Source organism: Colobus angolensis, unplaced genomic scaffold (assembly GCF_000951035.1).
Source record: "Colobus angolensis palliatus isolate OR3802 unplaced genomic scaffold, Cang.pa_1.0 Scaffold3, whole genome shotgun sequence".
NCBI lineage: Eukaryota > Metazoa > Chordata > Mammalia > Primates > Cercopithecidae > Colobus > Colobus angolensis.
The window spans coordinates 16,028,309-16,034,986 of NW_012116265.1; the positions used below are offsets into that span (position 1 = coordinate 16,028,309).

Consider the following 6,678-nt stretch of genomic DNA (forward strand, 5'->3'; position numbering starts at 1 on the left):
AGGAAAGAAAGAAAGAAAGAAAGAAAGAAAGAAAGAAAGAAAGAAAGAAAGAAAGAAAGAAAGAAAGAAAGAAAGAAAGAAAGAGAAAGAAAGAAAGAACGAAAGAAGGAAAGAAGGAAGGAAAGATCATGATGTTCTTTGGGTTTAAGTTCCAGATTAGTCACTTTCTATTTGTCATCTTGGGCAACTTACATATCTAAGCCTCCATTTTCTTTTCTGTAAAATATGGATAAAAAGAGTTAACTACTCACAAGGCTGTTACAAGGGATAAATGGGATAAATCGGCACAGAGGAGCTAATCAATAAATAACCATTATTATTATCCCAATGTTTATCTCCTTAGGGTTATTAAATCACAGCCTTAGCCTACAAACAGGCATATTCTGGTGGAATATCTTGTTACTAGAGAAGAGAGGGAAGAAATGTAGGCAGTCACTTCAGCTATCAGATGGCTGCCTTCTGGGCCAACAGCATGTTTGATAGGAACGAAAATGATCAAAACAAATGACAGGGCTCAGGGCAAGGGGCAAACTGTTCCCCTGCCAGGCTGTTTGATAGAAAAAGGAATGGTTATCTTCGTTCTAAAGCTTCAACCACACTGGATCCTTGTGTTTTCACAACCCTTAAGGTTAGAGCCAACTTTCAAAAAGAATAATTAAATTGGGAAAGAAATGGGGTCAGCAGGTTTCATAGTGCTTTTAACAGAGTCTCAGAACTCATGGAGGGAAGTAGCTGACAGCAAAACTGCTTTCCTACTACTCATCAACCCAAAGAACTGCTTAATTCCAGAAGAAGATAGAGGAGCACGTCTCACCAAACACAAGTTGACCCTAACTCTTAAATCATCTACAGCCAAAAAACTGATTCTGTACCTGGTTGATCATGCCTGTAAAAAATAAAAAATAAAGAAATTGATTCTGCCTATAAAATGACTGACATGTTTCAGAACATTTTTGGCTTACTTAATAAATAAAAATTACTGTTCTATTTAGTAATCACATAAAAACAGAGATTGCATTCATGATTTTAATAATGAAATACCAAAATTAATATCCTGAAAGATGTATACAATCTACATAAAGACAACTTCAAAATGTTATTGAAAGATATGAAGGAAGATTTTAATAAGTTAAAATCTAAACAGTGTTCCTGGCCAAAAGCGGTGGCTCACGTCTGTAATCCCAACAGTTTGGGAGCCCAAGGCAGGCAGATCACTTGAGTTCAGGGGTTCGAAACCAGCCTGGCCAACATAGTGAAACCCCATGTCTACTAAAAATACAAAAATTAGCCAAGTGTGATGGTGCACGCCTGTAATCTCAGCTACTCAGGAGGCTGAGGCAGGAGAATCGTTTGAACCCAGGAGGCAGAGGTTGTAGGGAGCCAAGATCATGCAACTGCACTCCAGCCCAGGCAACAGAGCAAGACTCCATCGCACAAAAACAAAAACCAGTGTTCTTGAGTGAGAAGACATAAAATTGTAAAGATATTGGCTCTCTCAAAATTGATTTATGGACAATTCAATGCCAATCAAAATGCCTATAGATATTTTTCATAGAATGCAACAAAATAATTCTAAATTTCATGTGGAAAGAAATGAAGAGATACTATATTATACTTTTTATTCACTTATTCATTTTATTACTTTTGTATTTTACTTAACTTTGCTTCTACAGCTTTATTGAAATGTAGTTCACACATCATAAAATCACCTTATTAAAGTATGCAGATTGGTGGTGTTTAGTATATTCAAAGTTGAACAACCATCACCACTAATTTTTCAACCCTCCCCCAAAAGAAACTCATACCCATTAACAATTATTCACCTTTCCTAACACCCCCACACCAGCCCTAGGTAAATACTTTTTGTCTCTATGGATTTGTTTATTCTAAACATTTTATATAAAGGTAATAATACAATATCTGGTCTTTTGTGACAGGCTTCTTTCATTTAGCATAATGTTTTCAAGGCTTCTGTAATAACAAATTTAACCTTGTCCAAAGAGAGATCTGGCTTTTGTTCTTAACTTCTTGGAAGTAATCTCTAAACTCCTGAAATGTCATGTCTAATAGGAATGTCTTTGTTTGCCTGAAGGTCTTGGGACTTTTCACTTTCTTGATGATGTCCTTCAAAGTACAAAATCTTAACTTTTTATTTAGTCCAATTTCTCTATGTTTTCCTTTGTGGCTCATGCTTTTGGTATCTTACCTAAGAATTCTTTGCCAAATCCAAGATCATGAAGATTGACCCCTGTGTTTTCTTCTAACAATTTTACAGTTTTAGTTTTCACATTTAGGTCTTTGAGTTATTTTGAGTTAATTTTTGTATAGGGCATAAAGCAAGGGTCCAACAGCATTCTTTTGCATTTAGACATACAGTTTCCCAGCACCATTTGTTGAAAAAACAATTTCAATAATAGTTTTAGTTGGTCTTGGTACCCTTGTTAAAAATCAGCTCACCATAAACATATGGGTTTATTTCAGGACTCTCAATTTTATTCCATTGATCTATGAGTCTATCCTTATGCCAGTACCACACTTTGATTACTGTAGCTTTGTAGTAGGTTTTTGAAATTGGGAAATGTGAGTTCTACACCTTTGCTCTTCTTAAATTTTTATTACAAAACCTTTCAGGGCTGGGTGCAGTGGCTTATGTCACTTTGGGATGCCAGGCAGGAGGATCACTTCAGTCCAGGAGTTCAAGACCAGCCTGGGAAACATAGTGAGACCCTGTCTCTACAAAAAATAAAAAATTATCCAGGCATGGTGGCACATGCCTATAGTCCTAGCTACTTGGGAGGCTGAGGTAGGAGGATCACTTGAGCCTGGGAGATTCAGGCTGTAGTGAACCGTGATCATACCACTGAACTCCAGCTTGAGCAACAGAGTGAGACCCTGCCTCAAAGAAAAAAAGAGTTAATTTTCATATATACATATAAAAGTTGAAACAATAGTTCAGTAAACACCTATACAGTCCATACTCCCCCATCTAGGCTTAAACAATTGTTAACATTCTGCTTTCCCTTTCATGCTCTCTCACACTCTCTCACTATAAACACACACACACACACACACACACACACACACATTTTTTGTTGTTTAGATAAACTATTTGAAAGTAAGTTGAGGCTGGGCATACTGGCTCATGCCTGCAATCCCAGCACTTTGGGAGGTCGGGTGGATGGAGCACCTGAGGTGAGGAGTTCGAGACCAGCCTGGCCAACATGGTAAAACCTTGTCTCTACTAAAAATGCAAAAATTAGCCAGTTATGGTGGCAGGCGCCTGTAATCCCAGCTACTCGGGAGGCTGAGGCAGGAGAATCACTTGAACCTGGGAGACAGAGGTTGCAGTAAGCCAAGATTGCACCACTGCACTCCAACCTGGGTGACAAGAGCAAAATTCTGTCTCAAAACAAAAAACAAACAAAAAAGAAGAAAGTAAGTTGACACATTTCATCCCCAAACTCTCTGGCATGCATCTCCTAAGAATAAGGACGTTCTTCTACTTAACTACGATGTCATTAATACTCCTAAGAAATGTAGCAAAAATTCCATAATGTAGTCTATCACTACTCCATATGCAACTTTCTCCAAATGTTCCAAGAATATTTTTTATAGCTTTCCCCAACTGAACCAGAATCCCATCAAGGTTTACTAATTTTATGTGGCATGTCTTTTCAATCTGTTTTCATCTATTCTATTGACATCCATTCCATGAAATTGACATTTTGTAGAGACTCAGCCAGTTGTCTTGTAGAATGTCTCACATTCTGGATTTTTCTGATTGTTTCCTCATGCTTTTAAACTTGTTACTCTATCCCCTGAATTTCTTGTGAACTGGAAGCTAGGTCTGGTTTGATCAGAAAATTGGGGAACTTCCGGCCAAGGACAATGGCTCATGCCTGTAGTCCCAGTATTTTGGGAGGCTAAGGTGGGCGGATCACTTGAGGCCAGGAGTTCAAGACTAGCCTGGCCAACATGGTGAAACCCCATTTCTACTAAAAATACAAAAATTAGCTGGGCGTGCTTGCTCACGCCTGTAATCCCAGCTACTTGGAAGGCTGAGGCAGGAGAATCGCTTGAACCAGGGAGGCAGAGGTTGCGGTAAGATGAAATCGCACGACTGTACTCCACCCTGGGCAACAGAGGAAGACTCAGTCTCAAAAAAAAAGAAAGAAAATTGGGGAACTTCCTATTAGAAGCACCTAGAGTCAGACTCTTCCACTGTTAGTGAAGCAAAAGTGATGGCAGCCAGATCTCTCCATCGTAAAGGTATGTTATTTCTTTCACAGTTCCTAAGTAATCATTGACTCTAGCCTTTTTAACTATACTTTAATGCAAACCAATATTTTAATTTTAAAAAAGTGTTTTGTTTTCTTTTTTTTGAGATGGAGTCTCGCTCTGTTGCCCAGGCTGGAGTGCAGTGGCCGGATCTCAGCTCACTGCAAGCTCCGCCTCCCGGGTTTACGCCATTCTCCTGCCTCAGCCTCCAGAGGCTAGCTGGGACTACAGGCGCCCGCCATCACGCCCGGCTAGTTTTTTGTATTTTTTTAGTAGAGACGGGGTTTCACCGTGTTAGGCGGGATGGTCTCGATCTCCTGACCTTGTGATCCACCCGTCTCGGCCTCCCAAAGTGCTGGGATTATAGGCTTGAGCCACTGCACCCGGCCAAACAAAAAGTGTTTTAAACATTGAGAGGGCATGCAAAACACATCCGAAAAGTAAGAACAGTGAGGTGGGGCAGCTCTACTTTTTATCAGAGAATGATTATAATAATATAGCCATAATAACTAAAGCATAATGGCATCAGAGCATAAAGTACTGGCATTGAAATACATTTAAACATACATCCTATAGTAGAAAATGCTAGTTGGAAGGTACCCTAGAAATAAAATTGAGTTCAATTGCCTCACTTTGCAGATGCAAAACCTGAACCTTAATAAATTTTATTAAGGCCAATTCATTAAGGCCAGAAAGCATAAGTAATTTTTGAGTGCTTACTCTATGCTGGGCATTGTTCTAAGCACTTCACATGATTAACTCATTTAATCTCCCAATAGTATTATTGAGGATAGGTTATACTGATTCCATGCCCCCTACCTTTTTTTTTTTTTTTTTTTTTTGGCCAGTGAGAAAACTGAGATGGAAAGAAGTTAAGTGACTTATTCAGGATCCACAGCTCACAAATTAGGGAGCTGGGCTCAGAAGTCAGGAAAGCTGACTCTAGAATCTGTGCTTAACTGGTCCTCCCTATCACCTCACAAGCTATATTACTTGCGGCTGCATAGCCACACCTACTTAGGAATCAAATTAGGCCCTAGATTCTCCAAGAACAATTCTACTCTCTATCCAGAATTCTAAGACTGGAGTGAATTGATTGCTTCTTGCAACCTGGCTTATTACTGATTCCAGCATGCACTGGGCTCTCTGTATGAGTAGGCCGCTGCTAATTACCTATGATAATGAGGGATGGATAGGCACTGAAGATTCAGCATAGCTGAACACCAAACCCCCTCCCCAACAAAACCAAAAAGAAAGCACTTGGCCTTTGGGTATAATATTGTATCACGTTTGTAGTAGATTTGCTTTCTTAATTATGTTTTGATAGGATTGCTATTAAAGTCAGTTTCTATTCTCTACACACCCCCAAAACAGCAAGGGACTATGACCGGTGGAAATGTCTTGCATGATATGCCTCTGTGGAAAGTGAGAGTGGATTGCAAAAGCTCTTCTCCACCCTGTTCTTTTCATCCTGCATAGGTCTTGGTCTATGTCTTACTGATTTCCCCTGTTAATTATTTTAACCTTGTCCTCAGTAGCCTCCTTTGTCTCTCATTGCCATAGAGACCCATTCTGCCTTAAGAATTGTCTTTCTTGCCGGTTCCTTTGACCCAGGCCCTCTACTTAAGTCCTTCTTCAGCTGCAAATCACCTGCTGAATTAAATCTAAGCTCCTTGATCTTGGCTTCCAGGACGTTCTATAATTTGCTTCTCTGTTTTTCTCCTTTTACAAATAATACATTCCTGGAGCAGAGGTTAAAGTAGATCACTGTCAACCAAAATATTAACTGTAATAACTAACATATTTACATAGAACTTAAGAATTAAGTAAAAACATATCCACCTACATTACCTCATTTAAGGCTCATACTCTGCTGTATTATATATAATTATTTTACATTTATACAAATATAAAGCAGATAACATGATCAGCATTTTAAGTTCAATAAAACTGGGGCCCAAATAAATTAAATGACTTGCCCTATAAGAATTTATTGGTGCTGAAGCTACATCTTTCTTTCTTTTTTTTTTTTTGAGACAGAGTTTTGCTCGTTGCCAAGGCCAGAGTGTAATGGCGTGATCTCAGCTCACCACAACTTCCGCCTCCTGAGTTCAAGCGATTCTCCTGCCTCTGCCTCCCGAGTACTGGGATTACAGGCATGCACCACCATGCCCGGCTAATTTTGTATTTTTAGTAGAGAGGGAGTTTCTCCATGTTGGTCAGGCTGGTCTCGAACTCCCGACCTCAGGTGATCTGCCCGCCTCAGCCTCCCGAAGTGCTGGGATTATAGGCATAAGCCACCACACCCGGCCAAAGCTACATCTTAAACTCTAATCTTCGGGCTCCCAGGCCATGCATGTTATATTACACAATGTGATGAGTAATCCTGTATTTACCAAA

The 6,678-nt window shown here is 39.5% G+C and overlaps 1 protein-coding gene across 1 annotated transcript in view; it reads right to left on the minus strand.

The window, feature by feature from the left end:
• Window positions 1-6,678, minus strand: part of SLIRP (SRA stem-loop interacting RNA binding protein) — a 74,140-nt gene that overhangs the window by 686 nt on the left and 66,776 nt on the right. The window lies entirely within an intron of this gene.